The sequence below is a fragment of the Nycticebus coucang genome, chromosome 16 (assembly GCF_027406575.1).
Source record: "Nycticebus coucang isolate mNycCou1 chromosome 16, mNycCou1.pri, whole genome shotgun sequence".
NCBI classification, from domain to species: Eukaryota; Metazoa; Chordata; class Mammalia; order Primates; family Lorisidae; genus Nycticebus; species Nycticebus coucang.
This window is the reverse complement of record NC_069795.1, coordinates 35,219,675-35,246,329: the sequence shown is the minus strand read 5'-3', so window position 1 is coordinate 35,246,329 and position 26,655 is coordinate 35,219,675. Positions and strand designations below refer to the sequence as shown.

The following is a 26,655-nucleotide window of genomic DNA, read 5'->3' as shown; positions in this document are numbered from 1 at the left end:
TAAACTTAATATTATTGAAAGAAATTTCTTTTTTCTTAAATAAACTTAGTATATCCAGGTGCAATGGCTCATGCCTGTAATCCCAGCACTTTGGGTAGCTGAGATAGGGGGACTGCTTGAGGTCAGATGTTTGATACAAGCCTGGGCAGCATAGAGACCCTATCTCTATAAAACATAAAAAATAAAATCAGCCATGTTTGGTGGCACATGCCTATAGTCTCAGTGACTTCAGGGACTGAGTTGGGAAGATCACTTGAGCCGAGCAGTTTGAAGTTACAGTGAGCTGTGATCACGCCACTGCACTCCAGTCTGAGCAGCAGAGTCAGATCCTATCTCAAAATAAAAATAAAAACAGAAACAATAAAACATTTACTGTGGCTTAATTATACAATATTTATAAAGTCTGCACTAGTGTACTGAGTAATATCCTAGGTCTTTGGATTCCCTCACCACTCAGTGACTCACCCAGAACAACTTTCAGTCCTGCTCCATTTATGGTAAGTGCCCTAGACAGTTACAACTACGCCATTTTTCTTTAATTTTTTTATACTATATTTTTACTATACCTTTTCTATGTTTAACTGTGTTTTCATACACAAATACTTACTGCTGATTTACAGCTGGCTGCAGTGTTCAGCACAGTAACATACTGTCCTGATGTGCAGTCTAGGAGCAGCGTGGTGTCCACATAGCCCAGATGTATAGTTGGCTGTGTAACATCTGGGTTATGAAGTACATTCTCTGATGTCCACACAACAGTGCAGTCACCTAATGCCTCCTTTCTCAGAACATAGTCTTATTGTTAAGAGATGCAGGACTGTATAACTCTTCTATATCTAACTTTGAGTGATTTGTCCATCTTTCTGTCCAAAAATGAGCATCTTATTGTTGTTAAAAAGAAAACAAAAGCCCTACTTTAGAGAAGGGACATTTCATAGATAGTCTCAATACTGATAGGTCTCAGGAGAGCCTTGAGGTTCCTTGTAGTACAAAAATATCCCCCATAGGGTGGGGAAGGGATGTATTGCTAGAGACTATAATTCTGAATGGAAAAATAGAATCCTATGAAAAATAAATATATTTGAATTTTATCAAAGTTAGAACACCAGATAAAATTGATTATTTTGATGTGGTTCATCTTATTGCTTTAAAAATATGAAAAAGTTTTATTCCATTATGGTCTGAGAAGATGCATGGTATAATTTTTATTTTTAAAAATTTATTGAGACATGTTTTGTGGACTAGGATGTAATCAATCTACAGAATGTTCCATGAGCTGATGAGAAGAACATATATTCAGTGTTTTTTAGGTAGCATGTTTTATAAATGCCTGTTAGGTCAATTTGTTCTAGAGGTCTATTTAAGTTCTTTGTTTCTTTGTTTATTTTCTGTTCAGAAGATCTGTTTTGATCTGTTAGAGGGGTGTTGAAGTGTCCAGGTATTATGGTGCTGCTGTTTATAATTTTGATTAGATCAGGTAGGATTTGCTTTATGAATCTGGGTACACCTGTGTTAGGTGTGTAGACATGAAGAATTATTATGTCTTTTTGCTGAATTGTTCCCTTTACTATTATATAATGGCCATCTTTAAAAAAAATTCACATTAATATGGGGATACAGTTGATTAGATTACATAGTTTGATTTTATAAGGTTAAAGTCCAGGTTGTAGTTGTTTCCTTAACCCAGGAAGTGTACAGTATACCTGTGTGACGTACCCAGTGAGTGGAAATTTACCCAATCTCTTCCTCCCCGTCTCCTTACTTTAATTTAATTGAGGTTTTCTTTCACATGAGCATGTAGTTGTTAATCTAGTGGTTTTAATTAAGTACTGAGCATGTGTGGTGCTTGTTTTTCTGTTCTTTGATACTTTGCTTAGGAGAATGTTCTTTAAATCCATGCAGATTGTTATAAGAGATACGAAATCTCCATTTTTTTATGGCTGAATAGTAGTATCTCATGGTATACATACATTACAGCTTATTAATCCATTCATGTGTTGAAGCATACCTGGGTTGTTTCCCCATCTTTGCAATTGTGCTGCTATAAATATTTGAGTGCAGATGCCCTTATGGTAAAATGACTTTTTTTCTTTTGGGTACATACTTTATAATGGGACTGCGGGATCGAATGGTAGGTCTACCTTTTGTTCTTTGAGGAATGTCCATACTTCTTGCCACAGAGGCTGTACTATTATAGCTTATAGTCCTACCAATAGTGCATGAGTATTCCCTTCTTCCTGCACCCACATCAGCACCTATTGCTTTGGGACCTTGTGATATGGGCCATTCTCACAGGGGTTAGGTGATATCACAAAGTGGTTTGGATTTGCATTTCTCTGATGATTAGGGATGATGAGCATTTTTTTTTTTCATGTGTTTGTTGGCCATTCATCTGTCCCCATGAGAAAAGTTTCTGTTCATGTCTCTTGCCCAATTGTTAATGGGGTGGGTTGATCATTTCTTATTGATTTGCTTGTGCTTTTTGTAGATTCTGGCTATTAGCCCTTTGTCAGATTGTATAATGCAAATATCTTCTCCCATTCTGTAGGTTGTCTTTTTGACAAAGCAAACAAAAGCAGATGCTGGGGAAAAGAATCCCTATTCAATAAATGGTTCTGAGAGAACTGGTTAGCCACATGTAAAAGACTGAAACTGGACCCGCACTTTTACCACTTACAAAAATTAACTCATGTTGGAAAAATATTTAAATCTAGCACATGAAACTACAAAAACTCTAACAGAAAGTATGGGGAAAAAAAATCTCTTAATCTTATTGCCTAGGGAAAGAATCTATGAAGAAGATTCCACTGGCAATTGCAGCAACAACAAAAAAAATAAATAAATGGGACCTGATCTAGTTAAAAAGCTTCTGTCTATCTATAATGGATATCTTCATCCTTCTTTATTTTTGTTCATTTGAAGTCCGTGTTGTCTGACATATATGGGCAAGAGACATGAATATAAACTTAGAAAATGAAGATATACTACTGGCCAACAAATACATAAAAAATGCTCAGTGTCTCTAATCATCAGGGAAAAGCAAAGCAAAACCGCAATGAGGTATCACCCAACTTCAGTGAGAATGGCTCTTATTAAAAAGTCCCAGAACAACAGATGTTTTCATGGATGTGGAGAGAAAGAAAACTCTTACACACCATTATTGGGACTGCAAACTAGTAGAATCTTTGTGGAAAGTAGTATGGAGACCACTTCAAAGAACTAAAAGTAGGCCTATGACTTGATCCAGCAACTCCATTACTTGGTATTTACCCAAAGGGGAAAAAAAAATTCTATAAAAAAGACACTCATATGCAAATCTTTATAGCAGCATAATTCACAATTGCCAAGATGTGGAAACAACCCGAGTGGTCACCAATACATGAGTGGTTTAATAAAGTGTGGTATGTGTATACCATGGAGTACTACTCAGCCATGAAAAGGCAATCTAGTATCTTTTGTAACAACTTGGATAGAACTGGAGACCATTCCTCTAAGTGAAGTGTCCCAAGAATGGAAAAATAAATACTATGTGTACTCAATACTAAAGTGCAGCCAAAATGGAAATCAATCAGGGGGGTGGTGGATGGGATGGGTAAATTTACACCTAAAGGGTGCAAGGCACAGTACACGAGTGAAGGATCTGCTCATAACTTTGACTCATAAGGCACAAAAGGACTGTATGTAACCAAAATGTTTGTAGCCCCACATTATTCTGAAATTAAAAAAAAGGTAGAGGGTGGTGCCTGTGGCTCAAAGGAGTAGGGCGCCGGCCCCATCTCCCAGAGGTGGTGGGTTCAAACCCAGCCTCAGCCAAAAACTGCAAAAAAAAAAAGGTAGAGAAGACTTCTTGATTATCAGTTCAAGTAAACTTTATTAAAAGCAATGCATCCTTCAAAGGATATTTAAAACAATTGGATATATACGGTGGAGATATGAAAAAGTTTTTGTTTATATGCATATTTTTTCAGCCTTATCTTCAGAAATTGAATCCACCAGCAAATTTTGGCAAGCATTTCAGAAATTTTGATTTAGTTAGGCTCCACAGTTGGGTCAGATTTATATGCAGAACAATTACGAAATACACTTTTGGGACTAGTATGTAAGTTTAAAAGCAGTCATTGGCTTTAGAAAATTTATGTGATTAAGTATTTAGACTTAGCATGAGTATTAGGTTTTAGAATGTTTGGGTATAATGGCATTTTCACTTTTTTTAAATTTTAGATTTTCATTTAAAAAATTAATTTTTTCTTATGAATGAGATTTTTTTTTCCTTCAGTGGAGGTATCACATTTTTAGACATAAAGATGAAATCATTAAATCAATGTTTGCTAACCTAAGTTATTATCATTACAAAGGGCTTAGGAATTGTGTGAATGTACTATGGAAGTTGGAGACATTTTGAAATATCATTTTATTATTAGTTGAAGCTTTTACTTTTTTTCCTGGAGAAAATATCTTTTTTTTTTTTTTTGTCCTGGAAAATCTATGGTTCTTCTTATTGAGAGAAAGATTTTTGGAGAGTGGATGACTTTGCTTAGGATTATAATTTTAATAGACATTAAATACCACAGAGTTGTAGGAAATAATTAATGAACACTATTTTGATGCACTTATTATCATACTTGGAAGCATTTTCATCTTTTAAATGTAGAACGTTAATAAGAAAACACTGGCAAATACTATTTTAAATGTGGATTCGGAAACAAATCTAGCTCCACTTTAGTGAGTTTATAAAATAATTTTAAAATTTACATATATATTTCATGTAGAATGAAAATTGTGTTGCATTTGGTCTTTTCTCAATTATAGCCATGTTCATTGAACCAGTGCAGGAACTGAAAATGGAGTCTTGTGGAGACAAATGTCAAATATACTTTTCTCAGCAGTTGTTGAGCTGCCCAGTTCTTGATGGGGTACAATTATTGTTTAGGTGTTGATTCTAGCAGCAAGTTAAATGAAGGGGATTTGAAACCTACTGTTTTCCAAGGATTAGAAATGAAAACAAAGAAAGCGAAACAAGCAAACACACACTGCCAGAGCCCAGGCTTTGATTTTGGAGTTAATTTTGTGAGACCCCATGACTAATGCTTTTCTAGTACTGCACACTGGCTATAAGCAGGAGGTAGACCAGAGACAGTAGCTGCTGGTACATAATGACAGGGCTGCCTCTGTTTCTCAGGGAGTTTTTAAACAGAAATAATGTTACTCTTGAGGGTGCAGAGCTGGACTTTTGTGCTTTGGTGGCAACCAGTCTTCGAAGAGAATAAGTATGTCATGCTTCAGTGCCACTGCGTTTAGTATTTATTGTTTGTAAGCGTGATTTTGAGAATGTTGCTGGAAGTAAGAAGAAAGAAAGGAAATAGGTATTGAAACAAACAATAATAAACTAGATCTATCACGGGAACTCTTTGTGTACAGCAGCGAAGTAATTTAAGATGTATTGCACTTTTTCTTTTTCTCTTTAAGGAAAAAATACAAGGTGAAAAAAACAAAATGTTTTCTTTTATTGTCCTGTGCACAATAGTTTTTATTTAAGTTTGGCACATTTTATTACAGTCTTCTTTTAAAAAATTAGTTTTATTTAATACCAAGGATGTGTGTCAGTTTCTGGCATGGGGTGGAGTTGACATTTTGAGAATGTGTGAGGAATATCAGTGAGCTTTCGATATGTTATATCCTTGAGGAAATGAAGCTCTGAGCAAATAACAGTAGAAGCCCAACCAAAGTGTAATTTCTCGAAGACAGGCACCGAGTTGTATACATTTTTCTGTACTTCCAAAGGTATTTTACCCAGGAATGCCCATTAGGGGTGGAGAACCTGTGGCCTTGGGGCCACATGTGGCTTTCTGAATCCTTGAGTGTGGCCTTTCGTCTGAATCCAAATTTTGCAGAGCTCATACTTTTAATAAATGGATTTGTTCTGTAAAGTTTGGTTTGGTTGTAGGGCTGCACTTGAGGATCTGGAGGGCCACAGGTGGCCTTGAGGCCGCAGGTTCCCCACCCCAGTGAGGATTTGAGCCTTAAAGGGCCTTATACATTTCATTTTGATGGAGTAGTCAGTGTTAGTGGCCACATTATTGATTTAGGACATTTATGACTTCTGTTACAGCGATCTGAGCAGTAGAATTGCTAATGAGATGTAAGCTTGCATTTTCTGGTTGTCCTCTACATCCCTTTCTCATCTGCTTTTCAACGCGCATCCTTTCAAACTTGGATTAAAATAAATTGGATTTAATGTACTTTACCTTAAATCTTTTAAGTTATTTTTAAAACCAAAAATTCTAAAATGATATTATAGAATATCATATCTACTTTAATTTACTTCATATTCTGTTATATTTTCATGTCTATAGTAGAAACGTATTGGAAAATAGAGACAAAAGTAAAGAAAAATCGTTCAGCACCTCAAGAGAGATCTCTTATCAGGAGATCTTGGTTATATTTGTATATGTAGTTAGCTTTCAGATAATTTTTCCATATGAGTATACATCCATAGTTAAATAAGGAATTAAAAACCTCTTAAACGTGATTCTTTCTTATTAGCAGTGTATTATGAACATCTTTTTACATCACTAAATTTTGATCCAACACTTCCTAATATTCCATGTATGGGATATCACATATATTCAATAAAATCATATCTGTGATATGTAGCATGCATAGACAATGCTTAATAATTTGAGGATATCAGGTATGAGTATAAATCCTAACAGCTAAGTTTTCACAGAAGATTTTGAGAATTCTTTTTATTTGACACAGAGTCTTCTTATATTGCCCTTGGTAGAGTGCCGTGACGTCACAGCTCACAGCAACCTCAAACTCTTGGGCTTAAGCGATTTTCTTGCCTCTGCCTCCAAAGTAGCTGGGACTACAGGCACCCGCCATAATACCCAGCTAAGGAATTTTGAGAATTCTTAAAAGAGATTTGAAATTGAGTTGAATTAAACATCCTTAGAAGTCATTATTATGATGGTGACTCTTTTTAAGTGTATTTTAACATAAAGTTAAAGAGATTTTTTTAAAATTCTGGTTCTGCCAATAACTGCTGAGTGATGTTCGTCAAGTAACTTTTCTGATTCTTGGGTTTTTTGTTTGTGCAATGAGGACAGAATTCTTAACACACAGAATTGAGAGAATTAAACGAGATATTATTTATAAAGCACTTAGCACAATACTAGGTATATAGGAAATGCTTAATAATAGTAGCAATTATTGAAATCACCCCAAATTGTTAAGCAGTTTTCTCACCCTATAAGTATCTTCTAGTAAAATAAATTGAGAGAATCATTTGTTTCATCTTCGTTTCTTAAGGGACATTGTACAAGATGCTGAGGACATAAAATTAAACAAAATAGTCTCCTTAACTTTATGGCACCTATAATCAGGTAGGGAAATTATCTTAGAAGAGAAATTTATAACACTCTTATGATTATACCATTTGGGAAGTTTTGCCCACTTGAAAAACATTGACCCATAAGTAACGAGGAGCCTTATGTGAGTTCACAGTTTCACTAGTTTTGGTTTTGAATAGGTGGAAGCATTAATTACCTGTTCCAGTAGGTATTCTGGTCAAAGCACTCTGGAAACAGAGAAAAGGGGAAACTATTGCCCGTACTCAATATAAGGCCTAGGTGGATTGAAAGTTTTCATTTTACCAATCCTGAATAAGCTACTAAATTAAACATCAGTATGACTTTATTAGCAAACAGATCTAGTTGTACTAGAATGGAGTTAACTGTGGGTTTTCTTTTAAATCTGTTTATAGCATTATGGTCTTGGATAGTTTAATTTGGTGAGGGGACTTGATAATATGGTAAGTGAAATTTATGAATATTATTTTGCATCCATACATCATTATAAACCTATACGATAATGTTTCTCAGTACATTAAATACCTTATCTCAATGTTTCACAGTACATTAAATACCTTATCTCAATCCTAATTTGGGTAAATATTTAAAAGAATAATACATACAATTTTACATACCGTACATACAAGAATAATACATACAATAATACATACATACAATAATACATTAAATACCTTATGTCAATGTTTCTCAGTACATTAAATACCTTATCTCAATCCTAATTTGGGTAAATATTTAAAAGAATAATACATACAATTTTGGAGAAATTATAAACAGAGACATGCAAACAATATGGAAGACCATTGTATTTTCCAAACTGTACCTGTGTTTTCAGACCTGGTTTTTTTTTTTTTTTTGGTCTAAGTTAGGTCATTGGCTATAAAAAGAAACTCATGGATATGTGTATACATAGTATAATATATATATAGTGTGCGTGTGTAATCATGTATGATATAAGATGATTTAGATATGTGTATATTTATATGGGTAGATAGATATAGACACAAACATTGGATTTTTATAAACTTAAAAGGGATCTCACCAATATGTTGGGAATCACTATGAAAGGTTTTTGATTTTTGTAGTTTTGTGGCCAACAGAATTCAAAAACTTTGACTCTCTCACAAAGAGTGTTTGACAGACCTTTGAAATTTCACTGCTATTTAGTCCAAATATGAGGGTGTTTTTTATCTATCTGCTTAGATTCTTTGACATATGTTAATATAGTTTGTCCTATGCCATTGTCAAAGTAGAAATTGATTCATTTATCCTGTTTCTTTTCTTTTTTTTTTTTAGAATATAAAAGTATAAGTTCATTTTATATTAGAGAGGTAGGAAATAGTGGTGGGAATGAGAGAGGGGAAGATGGGGGTGGGGGGAGAGAAAAGGAGCCAGAGAACAGTGCCTGCCACCTCCCAAAGAAAGGAAGAGTGTCCATTCATCCCATTTCTAACATAACAACATTCACAACTGGCTAGCTATATTTAATACATTCATAAGTATATTAGTTTGTTGATTTGTAGGTGCCAATTTGAATGTTTTCTGACCTTTGATGAAAATTAGTTAGTGTTTATCTAACACTGGATATAATAACCATCTAGTTTGGAACTGTATATAAGAGATTTAACTAGTACTTCTTATAACTCCGATATATAGTTTCAAATTGTCAAAATAGTACTTCATACTATATTATAAACTGTGAATTTAAAGTAGTTCATGCTTCCAGATCTTGCTTTATCTCAATTAATTTAAATTCATTGTCATAGGTGCACCTGCTTCCAAATAAAAATTCATGTGGTTTTTGCTCCTTGTTAGATTTAAAAAATAAAATAGAAAAAAGGTAAAATGCTTCGTGACTTTGTTAGTTACTATAAATGATACACTTTAATGTTTTTCAAGTGAGTGTTTTTGTGGTTTGATTTTTGGACTATTTGTGTCACTCTTGCCTATGGCAGATTTTTTTTTTTTCTCCTGTTCCTCTTAGTAAAATTATTTAAGAAATACTAAGTAACAGATCATTTAAATTTAGTATCAAAGTTCAAGTCAGAAACTGTAAACACACTGGGTTATATTTTGAAGAATGAAGTTTACATTCAACCTTTATCTACATACAAGCTGTGTGATCCTGAGCAAGATTGCTTTGCTTCCTCATTTTATTCATAGGTGCAGTGGTAATAATAGTAATAATCCAAGAACCCATTTTGGCTTATTATGAGAGCTTAATATTTGTCTTCCCTTTAGAACAATGCCTGGAACATACTAAAAATTTAGTCAAGGTGTTAGTCATTATAATTCACAATTTGTGTATTTACAAATTCTTATTTTTCTATTGAGTGAATACTTCTTCTGTTTTATTTGCTGTATCTTTTACATTTCATAGATGGCTTATGATCAGCATTTAAAAAAAAAGATATAGATCCTTTGGGAGGTTGAGGTGGGTAGATTGCTTGTGCCCAGGAGTTCGAGACCAGCTTGAGCAAGAATGAGACCCTGTCTCTACTAAAAATATAAAAAAGTAGCCAGGCATTGTGGTGGGCACCTGGAGTCCCAGCTACTCAGGATATTGAGGCAAGAGGATCACTTGAGTCCAGGAGTTTGAGGTTGCTGTGAGCTATGATGGCACGGAACTCTACCCAGGGTGACAGAGTGAGAGTCTGTCTCAAAAGAAAAAAAAAGATGTACATAAAATTATGTTACTTATATATGGTAAAATATACACTTTTTGGTGTGTGTGAGTATTGTCTAAAATGACCTTTGTATTAAATGAATATTTTCTTTCTGGATTGGGACAATTTAGCACTCAATTAAGAACGAAGGAAGTTTAATGTTTAGATTATAAGTTCTTACACCTGGGATGGGACCTTTTGGTTTAGCTTCTTCATTTTACGGAAGAGGAGCCTAAAACTTTGTAGTTTGTCTCCTCAAAGGTCATATGGTGAATACGTTCAGGTTGGGTCTGGAAAGTGTTATCTTTGACTCATTAACCTCCCTTTCTATTTTCTTCCCCCTGTGGTGAGTATGAAATTTTTGACAGTCTTTGAGTAATAGTGACATTCGTATCAAGAGTAGAAAAGACATAAGCACCACAGCTCTTGAGTATTCACTGGTAAAATGATTCTAGTGGGCTGGAATCGCTTCTCAGCAAGTTAGTTGACCCCACGTTCTCAGGAACACACTACCGTGCAGATTATAGTCCTTTTACAGAAGATCTAAAGCTTCCATCTCTCTGGTCCATCCCTCTGGTCTTTGACATGTAATTTTTCCAAAAAGAGAAACCTGAATACAGAAGAGCAGAGTGTTATTTGAGCCAAGAGCTGTTGGAACATTAAGTCAGAATTCTTCCTAGAAATCAGCAGACTAAGACTGTGTTAGCTCATGTTTCATATTACACAAGAGAAAATAAACTGAAAGGTCAGTTGAACAGTTACAGCATTGCCCTTTTCCAAGGTAATCAGCAGAGCATGTAGCAAAGACCTGAACAGGAGCGTGACTGGAAAGAGAGAGGCTGATAAAGAGGCTGGCCGCTTAAAGTGCTTGGGACAATACTTGACACTTCTAGGCCTGACCAGATGGGCCATCTCACAGGGTTTACCTTCAGTAATTCTGATTTATTGCATTTAGATCAATTTTTTTTTTTAGTTAGGCAGTCAGGTTTTCACTTTGCCAGAAGACCTCTAGAAATTTTAATATTGACCATTAATTATACCTCTGTAAATTGCAAGGGCAATATATTATTAATTTGCTTGTAACCAAGAGACAAGGCACAGTGATTAAAATTAATTTCTAGGTACATTTTGTTAATTTATTATAATTAATTAATCTGTGAAGAAGTCAAAATATGTTAGCATTAATGACTGTAGAGTAGGTTTTAGGTTGTGTCATTAGGCATTATAGTACACGCCGTCCTCAGGTTACGAATGAGATAGGTTCTGTAGGTTTGTTCTTAAGTTGAATCTAAGTTGGAACAGGTACATTTACTTATCACTGGAATAGCCTCCATTCATAAGTGTGAGTTGTACATAAGTCAGGTGTTTGTAACTCAGGAACTACCTGTATTTCCATTATTCTAAATGTAGAATTCTAGAAATAAAAATTACTTAAGCAAAATAAGGGATTATATAAGGCTTTCTAAGTGATACCACTAAGTAAGTGGGCTGTGTCCAATTTTTTTGGTTTATTGAACATTTTATTTTATATTTTTGATTGTTAAATTTAGGTCTAGAATGATCTTAGCAATAATCTCCCCAGACTCCCTGCACCAGAATTAAGAAAGAATATTTAATAAATAACAGCTACCATTTATTTTCAAGATACTATTTTAAGTACTAGCAACTATAACTTTTAAAAGATAACCATTTTGAATTGGCTTCATTTTCTCCACACTAAAAGGAAAGATTTAATTATATCTATGTAATCATAATTTGTATATATACAAGTATTAGAGACTGAAAGTAGCAGATTTCCCTTGCATTTAACTTTAGACTAAGTAAGGACAAAACTATTAAATAGCTTTTATTCCTTAACATCAGAAAATAAGAGACCAACTATTTGTTTTTTTTTTTTTTTTTTTTTTTTTTTTTTTTTTTTTTTTTTTTTTTGGCTGGGGCTGGGTTTGAACCCTCCACCTCCGGCATATGGGACCGTCGCCCTACTCCTTGAGCCACAGGCGCCACCCAACTATTTGTTTTTAAATATGGTCTGAGAATGTGTTTATTAGATAGGTCACAATGCATTTGATTGTGTTTTAGAGATGGTACAATATGAATAAGGTTTTAAAAAATATTAAAATTAGTAACACACTTAACATTTGCTTATAATCAAATTAATGTTTAGATCTTATTGTAGTTTTATTAGCATGGTAAAAATAGTCCAATTTTTTTAAGTTTTTAAATTTTTTTTTGCTACTCAGAAATCTCTTCATATTTTATTTAAAAGGAAAAATGAGACATACAATAAAATAATTTGTCTTCTATGGGCTACTTATATATGTGTATAAGCACAACCACCCTGACATCAATTACATTATTGTTCTTATTTTGTTTTATAAATGAGTAAGCTCAAATTCTGATGTTATTTACTTAGAAATCTAAGGTCAGTTGAGCCTATCCATAGAACCTAGTCTTTTCTTTCTAAATCTGTTCCTTCTTGCATGTCACCATGCTTGGGACATAATTCCACATATGAAACAACTCCCAAATCTCATGAACACAGGAATTGATAAGGATCATGACAGTGAAAATCTGCTTGAGTGAAAACCACAGACCTTCATGACCCTCTCACTTTGAGGAGAAATGAAATGATGGGAATTAACTGAGGAGAAATGAAATGATGGGAATGAAATGAAATAATGGGAATGAAATGAAATGATGGGAATTAACTGTCTACCATTCACTTTTAATCAGTTCTCCAAGGTAGACCTAGAGTTCAAAGTAGTTTGCATTCACCTTGAACAGCAATGACTGCTGAGAGTGATGTGTTTTGACTCCTGGCAATGGATGGGATGGTATCCCCACTGGGTCATCACATCCTCAGTTTGTTATTTACCTAAACAGATCTATGTATGTGATCTTGATATACACTCTAGTTGATGAATTGAATGAGATAATATATTTCCTTGTATAACCAGTTGCTTGGTCGCTCAAGACCTTCAGAAGGAAGAGAGGAATTTTCTAAGGACTCTTTTGTGCTTTCTATTTCTTATTGATTCACTGTCCCGTGGATCTTTATTTCTCTATACATCCATGTTTTAAAGCTATAACTGAATGTTTGTAGCCCCTTAAATTTCGAAACCCTAATTCCTAATATGATGCTATTTAGAGATAAGGCCCTTGGAAGACAATGGATTAGGTTGTGAGAGTGAAGCTCTCATGGTGGGATTGGACTTGATGAGAAGGGACAGTGGAGAGCTTGCTTTCTCCTCCAGCATGGGAGGATATAATAAGAAGAAGGCTGTCTGAAAACCAGCGTAGTGCCTGCCCCTCCCTGGACGTCACATCTACTGGTTCTCCGACTTAGACTTAACAGCCTCCAAAACTGTGAGAAAACAATGCTTCTTGCGGGAACCACCTAGGGCATAGTAATTTGTTATAGCAGCTCAAACTGACCAAGACCTGCAGTGTCTGACCTCTTCAAGTAGCTGCTTGCAGGCCACAACATCCATATGCCAGTTAAGCAAGGCACAAGACCCGGAGGGCCAGAGGGGACTAGTGAATGAGGGAAGCACAGAAACTATAGGTCTAGTAGAGTTAGTGAATTACATCGGTTTCATATTTGAATAGGCTGTTGATTTTCTGTTTATTTCAAGTCTTACAATCTTATTGAATGTTTATTAATTTAATATACTGTGTTTATTCATTATTTCATGCAAAAGGTATTGTACTGAGCATTTTAGGTACATTATTTCATGTGATTCTCGAAGCAACCTCATGAAGTAGGTTCCATTATTATTCCCATTGTGCATTAGGAAATTTAGTTTTAGTTACAGTTGGTGATAGGTAGGGTTAGGATTCAAATTCAAGCAATCCTAATCCTGCATCTAACTCTAACCATTGTATCACCATTGCCTAGAACAAATCGAGCAAATAATAGGTACTCACTAAATATGTGTTCGTTTATTGAGTATTTTTAAGGTGCTTGGAATACATAAGGGTACAAACCAGATCATTTTTCTTGCTTTTGTGGAATTTACCTTTTAGCTACTTTGTCTTCTGATTATAAATCTTTGTCAATACTGTATATGTATTTGTATCACATACAGTATTACATATGTATGTAAATGCTTTCATACTCTTTGCTTTCTGCTCCACTATCTTCCACCCTGAAGAAAGAAGATCTTTTTTTTTTTTTTTTTTTTTTTTTAAGAAAGAAGATCTTGAAGGTGCAGACTCCCTGATGCCTTTCATCTCTGTTTCTCATGAATAGACAGCACACACATACAGTAACGTTTGTGTGACAAGCAGATGAACTCACTACTCCTTGTTTGTCACTTTTACTCAAATGGCCCTGTTTTTTACTGTTTCCTGATAGGCCAGTCAAGAGTCTTTACTAAGTTGAATACAGATTGGAAATGCTACTGGAATTTTAAAGGGAATTTTGAAAATCTGTGCATTTACTTTGGTGGTTGATGGTGTTTAAACATAAGGAACAGCTTTCAAAAATAAGAAATCAGGTGCACAATGATGTCATTTTAGACATTTTTTTACTTGCTTAACCTTGTTTAAGAACAGGGGCTGTAAATTGTACTTAGTGGTCTATTTAATAAAGATCTTGTTAATTTATGGGCTTTACCTTCTGAAAGACATCCTTCAAAGTGCTTCCTTTAAAGCATGTTTCTGAGCATATCACTTATTTCCTCTATAAAGTCTTTAAAAGTTTTTAAGTTTTTCTCAATTTATTATCTGATTGAAAACTATCTTTTTTTTTCCTGATTGGCCATGGTATTTATTCTTCTGCCTTCTTCTGGTCTGACTGTACACAACTAGTCATCATGTCAGCAAGAACCATCCAGTTCTTACACACGTAAAGCCCTTCTTTGCCTTTTTCCCAGCTGTCAAAATATACTATTCATCCTTCATGACACAGCACAAATGCTGGGTACTCCCTAAAGCCTTCTGTGATCTCCTCTTCTCCCAGTCAGAACCACTAGTTTTTTCCTGTGGTCTTGCTTATTCTATTGTTAACATTTGCTTATCTCAGCATTATTTAAGATCCTAAGAGAAGGATCTTGTTTTATGTAATGGGATTATAAGCACATAATAAATAGCTTTATCCTACAATTGATATGTCGTTTTTTTTTTTTTTTTTTTTTTTGTTGTCGTTGTTGAATAATTTCCCCAATTTAAGAACATAAAATAAAATACATGTGTTAAGGTCTTAAAGCCTAACCTTCATTGCACAGCCTTAGTATATGGATAATTTTATATATTCTGGATGTTTTTCACCTAAGGAAGAATGTTTCTGACAGACATCTGAAGTTTTTTAAAGAATGATTTGAAAAGCTATTTTTTTCTTTCAAAAACCCTCTACCCTCCCCTCCTTTATACATACGTTACTGGCTCTTTACCTATTGAAATTCCTCTTAACTGTTATTTCTGTGCTTTTTCTTGCTTCTACTCCATGTCTCACACAGGAAGCAGATGATAAAATAAAATCTCAAAAATTAAACAAAGGAAGGAATTTTCCTTAGGGGTTCCTTGGGTTCCCCACTTTAGAATGGATTCTATATCCATGACATTTCCAGACCAGGGATAATCCCTCTCCCCTGACATATCTCTTGTGTTTATAACTTTGTCTGAAATTAGAGCTTTAGTGCTGATACAGGATGAACCATTTATCTGTCTTCCAGGAGAGCAATGGTTATAGCCTGTTTCATAATTTTTTTCATACCTATCTCCCGTTACCTCTTTATAGCAAATTTCTGTCCCCTGTCCATCTAATCTACTTAATTTTCTTTCTTTCTTCTTTTTTTTTTTTTTTTGTAGAGACAGAGTCTCACTTTATGGCCCTCAGTAGAGTGCCGTGGCATCACACAGCTCACAGCAACCTCCAACTCCTGGGCTTAAGCGATTCTCTTGTCTCAGCCTCCCGAGTAGCTGGGACTACAGGCGCCCGCCACAACGCCCGGCTATTTTTTTTTTGGTTGCAGTTCAGCCAAGGCTGGGTTTGAACCCGCCACCCTTGGTATATGGGGCCAGCGCCTTACCGACTGAGCCACAGGCGCCACCCCTACTTAATTTCTTTCAAACTTTCCATAATCCATACATTCAAATCGATTTGGAGTACCCAATTACTTGTGGGAACTTGTTAGTTGCTTTTGTAGTTGTGTCCCACCGGCACTAAGTAATTTTTTTATAGCATGAAAGAAATGGAAAGGATACCCAAATACTTTTGGGATCTGAGGGAAAGAACTTAACATTGCTAATAGGTACTATGTCCATTAAAATCTAAATGAGAGTTATAGGTAAAATAAAATTGGTAAACTAAAAAGCGAACAGAAGTGATGCCACTTTCAGGTATAGAAAAATTCTGGCCAACATATATTGAACACTAGCCTATAACTCTTTATTTTCTTTTGTAGAAATGAAGTCTCACTTTATTGCCCTGGGTAGAGTGCCACACAGCTCCAACTGCTGGGCTTAGGCGATTCTCTTGCCTCAACCTCCCGAGTAGCTGGGACTATAGGCACCTGCCAAAACGCCTGGCTATTTTTTTGTTGCAGTTTGGCTGAGGCCAGGTTTGAACCCATCACCCTCGGTATATGGGGCTGGCGCCCTACCCCCTGAGCTACAGGCATTGCCCTAAGCCTATAAATCTTGTTTACATTTTAATATATATGGTAATTATTAGCAATGTTAATATTCTTTCCCTCAGATTCCAAAAGTATTTTAGTATCTGTTCCATTTCTTTCATGGTATAAAAAAATTACTTTGTGCAGGTGGGACACAACTAAGAGTTAGACCCAAGCCAGAAAAGAGAATGAAATCCTGCCATTTGCAACAATATAGAGGGAACTGGAGTACACAGTGTTAAATCTAATAAGCCAAGCACAGAAAGACAAATCTTGTATGTTCTCACTCACATGTAGGAGCTAAATATCGATCTCATGGAGACAGAGTAGAATGGTGATTACCAGAAGCCGGGCAGGGCAGCATAATGTGGGGACGGTCACTAGGTGCAAAAATATTGTTAGATAGAGTGAATGGTATTTGATAGCACAAAAAAGTGACTACAGTCAGTTAGGATATACTTTAAAATAACTAAAGGAGTTGAATTATAATGTTCATAACACAAAGAAATGATGAATGCCTGAGGTGATGGATACCCCAATTATCATGATTTGATTAATTTACATTGTATACCTGTATCAAAACATCACAGGTACCCTATAAAGATATATAATTATTATGTGCAAATAATAATTGAAATATATATATATAAAAGATTTGAATGTTAAAGTCATTATAGAAGTTTAATAATATATTTCATGAACAAAAGAAAGTCTTAGAAGTACAAGAAAAGGAAAAGCAGATTTGATACTAGTATCAGTCTCTAGAAGGACTGCACACCATCTCCCCATCTGTGGTTGAAAACCCAAGGGAGAAAGATAAAGGGCTTGAATAATTTGGAAAAGCCCAAAGTAGCCATCTTTGTGGGGAAGGCTCCAGGGTTTATATACTTCATGTTCATTGATCAGTCCTCCAACTTGTTTCTTTCCCTTTAGGCAAAAAGAGTTAGACCCAAGGTATGAATGGAAGCTATTTAAAAATGCCAATACCTACGTATATAAACTCAATTCAGTTCAAGATGGGAGGGGGAGGTGGGAGGGAAAGAGGAGAAGAGGGAGGAGGATTGAAGTGCTCCCACTTATTGGGCACAAGGTAAGGGTATATGACACACCTCTTCTGAGTGGATGGGACACAACTACAATAGTAACTTTACCTAACAAATGAAAACACTATAACCTAATTGTTTGTATCCTTGTATTAATCTGGAATTAAAGAAATACATAAATAAAAAGAAACAAGGAAATGTTTTATAGTACAGTTGGCTTTCTATAAATTAATAAAATCAGTTGATGTATGTTAGAAAAAATTTTAATAACCTTATCAGTAAAACAATAAAGGATTTTCATCAAAACTAAACTGATTTTTAATTTAAAATTTTACTTGAAGTATATGTTTTATGATTAGTTTACCTATCGCTGTTACCTTCTTGACCTCGGATAACTTATAAATTTATAAGGGGATTATAAACATCTAAGTAGGGATCAAGTCTGACTATATTTATAGTAGTTCTTTATATCTGTATAAAACGCTAGTTCTTATACTAACTTCATTTTATATTTTTGGTTATCAAAAATTTGACCTAGTTCTTAAATATCTTATAAATTCATAGCAAAATATTAAGTGAGAGCACTGTAGTAGAAAGGGGCACAGGCAGGATGAGCTTGCTGTATCCTCAGGCGTTTTCTTTTTTGAGCCACAATGATTTCAAAGTGGAAGTGTATTTCTGCATCAGAACCTAGAGGGCTGAGCTTGAAGGAAGGCAGGATATTTAGTTAGAGTACTATAATGCTATAATCCTATTTCCATTGAAATGTTAGCAAATGGGCATTAAATATCCTATACAACTTTTTGAAAATGTAATTTTTTAAACTTAAACTTTAAAAAATTCTAAAATGTGTTTTTAAGATATTGTGCCAAAATTGACAATAAAATTATTAACCCATTTATTTAACCTCTCAAAGTTTATATCTTTTTTAAAAATCAATTTTTCTGTTGTTATGTTGATATGCATGTATATTTTTTGCTATAAGTCCAACATTTTTGTTGGTAGTTCCATATGTTTGATCATTTTATTTTATATTTTTACTTATATCATTTAATAAGGATTAGAGTTTCTGAATACTGAGAAGCATAATTGACTGATGGCTAGAAGAGATTAAAAAATTTTTTTTCCCTCTTATTATATAGTTTGTATATGGTATCCTATAAGATCTGATTTGTGTGTTCAGTTCAGTATTTTAAGTATTTTGAAGCAGTTGAATTAGTAAGAGTTTATAAAAAATCTGGACATTTTTGTTCTTCAGTAATTACCTGATTGGGAAAAACATCCTTGGTAACAATGAGTTGTAGCTATTACATAGAAGCTGTTGCTTTCAGATTTCTGCCCCTCAGCAGATTCTGTCCTACATTGTTTCCATAATCCAAAGCTAATCTCCTTGGTTATTCTTTTACCATCAGTTTTGGACCTTTATGATTCTTATGTGGGGACAAGCTAGTCATATTTATGATGATTCCCTGATTTCTGTGAGGGGTTCAGTTTGCGTCCCCTGGCATCAGGATTGCCCGTGAGACCGGTATTGATCTTGGGCATGATTCTGCATCAGCACATAGTCTACAACATTTTTCTTAATGGATCTCCTGTAATTTATTGCTTGGATATTCTAAAGTTTTTTCACCTCCTTCCCCTCTGCAGAATAGGCGTATTATTTTCTATGGTTTGGTATTAAAAATAATATCATAATGAATAAATATCTTTGTATACAAAGATGTCTTTCCTTTTTTTGTGTAATGTATATCCAAAGGACAATTTTCTAAAAATGGAATTACTTAGTTGAGAAGTGTGATTTAGAAATTTTCATAGATGATGCTAAATTGTTCTCTAATTTACACTTCAACAAAGAGCCTTTTGTGACCTAAGATGTGATCGATTTTGGAGTAAGTTCCGTGGGCTGATGAGAAGTATGTGTATTTAGTTTTGTTAGGATGAAATGTTCTGTAGATGTCTGCTAGATCTAAATGCTGGATGGTTAGATTTAAATCTAAAATTTCTTTACCCAGCTTTTTGTTGGAGGATCGATCCCTCACTGCCAAAGGAGTGTTAAAATCTCCGACTATTATGGAGCTGGAGGAAATCAAGTTGCTCATGTCTGTTAGAGTTTCTCTTATGAATTGAGGTGCATTGTGATTGGGTGCATAGATATTAATAATTGAAATCTCATATTGAGTATTACCCTTAACAAATATGAAGTGACCATTCTTGTCCTTCCTTACTTTTGTTGGTTTAAAGCCTATTGTGTCTGCAAATAAAATTGCAACACCTGCTTTTTTCTGTTTACCATTTGCTTGAAATATGGATGACCATCCTTTTACCCTGAGTCTGTATTTGTCTTTTAAGTTGAGATGTGACTCTTGTAAGCAACAGATATCTGGTCTGCGTTTTTGTATCCAGTCAGCTAACCTATGTCTCTTTAGAGGACAGTTTAAGCCATTCACATTAATGGAGGTTATTGATAAGTTTGGTGGAATTTTGGGTATCGAGTTTTTCAAAAGTCCAGTGGACAATTTTAATCTTTTCGCCATTGTAGAAGTTGGAGTTTGATCAGAAGTTTCTGAGTGAGTTTACGTTTGTAGTAGAGGATTGGGTTGGTCATTATGGAGGATAGGTCTGAGAATATACTGAAGAGCTGGTTTGGTTGTGGCAAATTTCTTCAACATATGAATGTTGTTAAAGTATTTAATTTCTCCATCATAGATGAAACTCAGTTTAGCTGGGTACAAGATCTGGGTTTGAAAGTTATTTTGCTTTAGGAGATTAAAAGTCGATGACCACCCTCTTCTGGCTTGAAAAGTTTCAGCAGAGAGATCTACAGTCATTCTAATGTTCTTACCTTTGTAGGTAATGGCTTTCTTTCGCCTGATGACCTTGAGAATTTTCTCCTTCATGTTGACTTTAGTGAAGCTAATTATGATATGTCTGGGGGATGACTTATTGGGGTTGAATCATGCTGGAGTTCTGAAACTGTCTGCTATCTGAATTTCAGAATCTCTAGGCATGTCTGGAAAATTCTCTTTCATAATTTCATGCAGAAGGGTCTCTGTGCCCATCGATGCCACGTCATCGTTTTCCAGAACTCCTATTATTCGTGTATTTGCCTTCTTCGAATTATCCCAGCGCTCTCTAAGAGAATGATCCGTTTTTGCTCTCCATTTCTCTTCTCTTTGAGAGTTTGGGAGCGTTCGAAGGCTTTATCTTCGATGTCAGAAGTCCTTTCTTCTGCTTGGTCCATTCTGTTGCTGAGGGATTCTACTGTATTTTTCATATCTTTAAGGGCTGCAAATTCTTGCTTCAGTGTGTCTAAGTCTTTGGTGGTTTTGTCTTTAAATTCGTTAAATTCTTGAGACAACTTTTGAATTTCTCCTCGGATTCCTAATTCCATTTTATCAATCTTGTATGCAATCCAAATTCTGAATTCAATTTCTGACATGTCTGCCAGTTGTTTATGAATGGGATCTTCAATTACGTCGCCATTTCTTTCCTTGGGGGGGGTTGATCTATTCTGGTTATTCATGTTACCGGAGATTTTCCACTGATTCCGCCCCATGGTTGTTTTACTCCCTTTGATTTTTCCCCTAGGGTTTGTTGAGGGCCCGTTCAGTGTTGTAGCCTGAGAGACTGGGGCCCTGTCTGGTGTGGTGGGGCTGAGTGGTTCTGACTTATTGTCAGCTGGCTTCTGTTTGACCCCAGTGAAGCACTTACTCTGGGTTGAAGTCTCAGTTCTCTGAGTCGGCCCTACCCTGGATGTTTCCGGGGTCTGTGAGTCACCTCAGGCAAATCCTGTACTCAGGGGTGGCCTCCTCTGGTTGCCCAGGGAGGCAGGGGGTATGGCTTCAGCCACCTCAGGGAACTGCCACTCTGATGTGGGTCTTCCCAGCCTCACTCCTGTGTCCCCGAGTCAGGACCAACCAGCCGCAGTTTGGGCACTGTCCACGCCCCGACAAATCCCTCAAGAATCTGGACTCCTGGGGGACAGGCCTGCAGATACCAGAGTGGGGATGGGGTGGGGCGCTGGGTGCTCAGAGCTGCCGGCAGCAAGCTCACTCAATTCCTCCCAATCTTTGGCTCCACCACACCACCGCAGTCCAAGCCTCCAGGCTTCAGAGTGAGGGTGGGGTGGGGGGAGCGGCTGGAGCCCAGAACTGCCGGGCAGCGAACAGACTCAGCTCCACCCAGTTTCTTGCCCAGCCACACAGCATGCGCTCTCCAGACCACAGAGCGAGGGTGGGGGGTAGCGCGGGGAGCTCAGAGCCAGCAGGGGCTCCGAGCCGCAGGGAGCCCTGTCGACAGCGAGCAAATTCACTTCCTCCCAGTCTCTCGCCCGGTTGTACCGTCGCAGCACAAACCTTCAGGCTTCAGAGTGGGGGTGGGGTGGGGGGAGCGGCTGGAGTCCAGAACCGCCGGGCAGCGAAAAACAGACTCAGCTCCACCCAGCTCCCTGCCCGGTCACACGGCAGGCGCTCAGGTCTCCGGACCACAGAGTGAGGGTGGGGGGAGTGCCAGGAGCTCAGAGCAGCAGGGAGCTCAGAGCAGCTGGTAGCGAGGTCCACACAGTTCGACTCAGTTATATTGGTTGTATATAATATAACAATATATAATAATAATATATATTATAATATAATAATATATTATATTATATTATATTATATTATATTATATTATATTATATTATAAGCCTGGTTGTATTGTTGCCCAAGGAGGGCTGCTGCACCTCGCCTCGGGGAAGCGCCGCCCTGGTGAGGGTCTCCCTCTGCTGACTGTCCTCACCTCTCTCCCGTGCCCAGAATCAGCGCTGACCAGCCACAGCTTGGGGACTATCCTCTCCCCTTTAGGAGTCACCCAAGAATCTGAACTCCTGGGGGACAGACTTTCAGACATCAGAGAGAGTGGAGGGAAGTGCTGGGAGCTCAGAGTTGCCGGCAAAGGATATTTACAGATTTATACAGTTTTATGTCTGGCAGGAGAACGCCTAGGCATCCTAGTAAGGGAGGTAGGTCCAGTTTGTAGTAGGTCTCTCCCGTGAAGTGTAGTGGGAGGGCCTTTGATTTCTGCCCTTTTGTTTGTGGGGCCCTTAAGCCGATCAGGTGGGGGAGGGGGGACTCCCGTCCACTTAGTGATGGGTTTTGTACCTTTTGTTGGCTTCCTTGTGGTTGCAGCTCTCCCCAGCAGGGTTGATGTGCGTTCTTCAACTTTCTTGCTTGGTATTGCTCGAATCCATCAGGTTACTTGCTAAATTTTCATCCTCTAACTCTCCTTCAGGACGGGAGCCTCTGTGGAAAGCTGGCTTCAGTCCGCCATCTTCCCATCCCAACAAAGAGCCTTTTAAAATGCCTCTTCCCCTAACCTCCCTGCCCCTCACCCCCAAGTATAGAACTATACTCCAGCTGCACAGACTGTCTTATGTTTTCTGGTCCTTTAGGTGGAAAATTGAATTTTGAAGTTTAGGTTCATACTTCTCTAGTTAGTGTAAGTTTGAGCATCTTTTCTAATGCTTATTGGCCATTTGTATTTTTTTTCCCCTGGATTTTCTTACTTAAAAAACAAATAAGGCTTACCATTCTGATCTCTCTGGAAGTTATTTAGTTTTAGAGATCCACTTTTGTAATGACAGACTTAGAGATTCAATATTTTATTGAATAAGCCATTCTTTCCTTAGTGATTTGAACTATCCTTTTATTTTGTATTTAATTTCTATATAGGTGCTTAAGTGTTTCAGAAACTTAATTTTATACCATAGATTAATTTTAAATGGTTTCACTTTCCTAAATTTTATAAACAGTTTTATATACCTTGTAAAATATCAATATATTATATGGTTAAGTATTTTACTGTTTAAATAATGTAAAAAATGATATAGTTTTAGAAAAACTGTATATTTGTTAAAATAGGGCTTGTCATATATAATTAGAACAATGCAAGGGAGAAAGTAAAAGGAAATCTCACCAAAAAAATCTTCACTAACATTAAGAGAATATTATCCTTTATGTTTTTATATGATTATCTGTAAGTAGAAGGATAGAGAAAAAGCTTGATAGAAAAAATATAACAAAAATGAGTAAAATAAATGTGTTAAATTTAATTTTAAACAATGAATATGAAGCAAAATGAAAAGAATTATTGAAATTCATATGCAGCTTTCTTAACCTTAATAAATATTAGTTCCTAAATGTCTATTTAAGATAAATAAGGAAATTAAAAAGCACAATGATGGTAACTTTAAATTTTAGTCTTGTATTGAGTGATTGTCTGCTATAAAATTTCATCCTCCTTTCATTCACCTGGATCCATTTTTTGTGATCACATTTGTTCATTTCTGTAATTGTCTATTTGTGATTCTATATTTAAAGACTCAGTGCTATCTATGCTCCTGTAACAACTATCTACTCCCATGTCTATCTGTTTTTAAAGTTTCAATTGCCAATTTTTTTTATGGAAAGTACTTTATTTTTCTTCAGTAATAGTTCTTAGTGTTGCAACTTAAAATCATTTTCAATTAGACAATATTTTAAAAATCCCTTAGATTCAAGTAGAACTTGTCTAGAATATTCTTAGATTACTAGTTTTTCTTCTTAGAATTGTGTGGGGTTGGCCTTATTTTTTGGCCTTTCGTATAATGTTGCCTTTTTCTGGCTAGTTGTCTACAGAAATATTTATCTTTAGAACTTCAGTTGCTTGAACTGGGATATGTTGTGTCCATGTTTGTGTGTGTGTGTGTGTTTCCCAAAGTTTCCTTGAAACACAGCATGCTCTTTTTAATATGAAGACTTAATTCTTTACTTTAGAAAAAATTTCCAGTTTTATATCTGCAATATCCATTTTATTTAGTTTTATTTTTTAGAATCAACACCTATCTATGTTTGGATAAGTTTTTATATGTTTTGTCTATCTCTAAGTTTCTCTTAATATATTTAATAGTTTTGTTTTTTCTTTTCTATTTCATTATTGAAATCTCTATTTATTTAACTAATAATTTGCTATTTTTGCTATATGGCCATTTTTTTTCCTTGTGGATTCTAATTTATTCATTATTTTCCAGTGGTATATATTGTTCATCCATTTATTTTCTTAGATCTACAGTCTCTTTTTACTTCTCATTTTGTTGTTTCGTTAGGTGTTATTTTTTGATTTTTTTTTTTTTTTTTTTTTTTTTTTGAGACAGAGTCTCAAGCTGTCAGCCTGGGTAGAGTGCTGTGGCATCATAGCTCACAGCAACCTTAAACTCTTCGGCTTAAGCAATTCTCTTGCCTCAGCCTCCCAAGTGGCGGAGACTACAGGAGCCCGCCACAAGCCCGGCTATTTTTTGGTTGTAGTTGTCATTTGGCGGCTCAGGATAGATTCGAATACGCCAGCTCTGGTGTATGTGGTTGGCGCCCCAGCCGCTTTAGGTACAGGCACTGAACCATTGAGTTCATTTTTAATTAAGATGCTATATAGTGTCAATCATTTGTTAAAAGGTTCATTTTGTTCTAGCTAAATAGGATTGTTCGTTATTATTCAGGTTCTCAAATTTGGCATATTCTCTTTGTGTCCTTTACCTGGATTCATACTATCTTTCTGGGAATTTCTTGCTCATCCCTCAGGGTTTGGGAAGATGTGAAGAAGCTTGTTGGTATTGCCCAATTCATGTGTAGTTCTGGAAACTTGGCCTCAGACAAAAAGTACCTGCCATAAGGTTTACTTCTCCAGTTTTCCCCGTGTCTCCATAGTTTGCTTCTCTCCAGTTACAGGGGTGTTAATAAAAATAGGCAATACTTTTTGGTGTACCTGTCGAGAATCCAGGGGAACTGGGAGAAGGCTGGAGGCAGGCATGTATATTCTGGGTCCTGCTTGGGAATCTAGGTATGCTCTCCTGGCCGCTGGCTTTTGTAGTTTGATGTGATCTGTGTTCTTGTCATGTTTAGTTGCTATAGGGAAGGACTGGGCAAAGTAAAGCCTGCAGCCCAAATCTGGCTTGCCATTTGTTTCTGTAAATAAGATGTTATTGGAATACAGCCACACCCACTCATGAACATATTGTCTGTGGCTCTTTCTTGCTTCAAAGATACAGTTAGTTGAGTAGCTGTGACAGAGACCATAGGGCTGATAAAACCTAAAATATCTGCTGTCTGCCTCTTCACAGGAAGTTTGCCAAATCCGGCTGTAGGGTAATTTTATGTTTTTTGCTAAATTTTGACTATTTTACTTTCATTTTCTTAGGAGTCAGGAGAAAGATATCAAGATTTTCTTTCATTGTGTTATCTTGATATGGACGTTGCTATGATGCTGGTTTAAAAAAGTTCATGGAACCTCTTTCATGTTTACATGGATGGAGCTGGAACATATTTTTCTTAGTAAAGTATCTCAAGAATGGAAGAAAAAGTATCCATTGTACTCAGCCCTACTATAAAACCAATTTATAGCTTTCACATGAAAGCTATAACCCAGTTATAACCTAAGAATAGGGGGAAGGGGGAAAGGGAGAGGAGGGAGGGGGAAGGTGGGCGGAGGGAGGGTGATTGGTGGGATTACGCCTGCGGTGCATGTTACAAGGGTGTATGTGAAACTTATTAAATGTAGAATGTAAATGTCTTAACACAATAACTAAGAAAATGCCAGGAAGGCTATGTTAACCAGTATGATGAAAATGTGTCAAATAGTCTATAAAACCAGTGTATGGTGCCCCATGATCTCATTAATGTACACAGCTATGATTTAATTAAAAAAAATAAAAATAAAAAAATTCATGGAAGAGCGTAATCAGTATATATCTTCTCTCTTAGAGAAATGCTTGAAATTATAAAAAAATATTAGTTGGAATATTTTGGTTTATTTGAAATTATAATGATTGTATGTTTCCATGTAAACTCTACCAATAAATGAAATTATTCATATTATTCCTCCTTAATGAAGTTTTTTCCCTCAGACTAAAGCAGGTACTTAATTACAGTAGCTTTTCTAGAGCACTAAT

At 36.0% G+C, this 26,655-nt stretch overlaps 1 protein-coding gene across 1 annotated transcript in view; it reads left to right on the top strand.

Moving 5' to 3' along the window:
- The window catches only part of GBE1 (1,4-alpha-glucan branching enzyme 1), a 284,024-nt gene that overhangs the window by 28,174 nt on the left and 229,195 nt on the right, over positions 1-26,655 (top strand). The window lies entirely within an intron of this gene.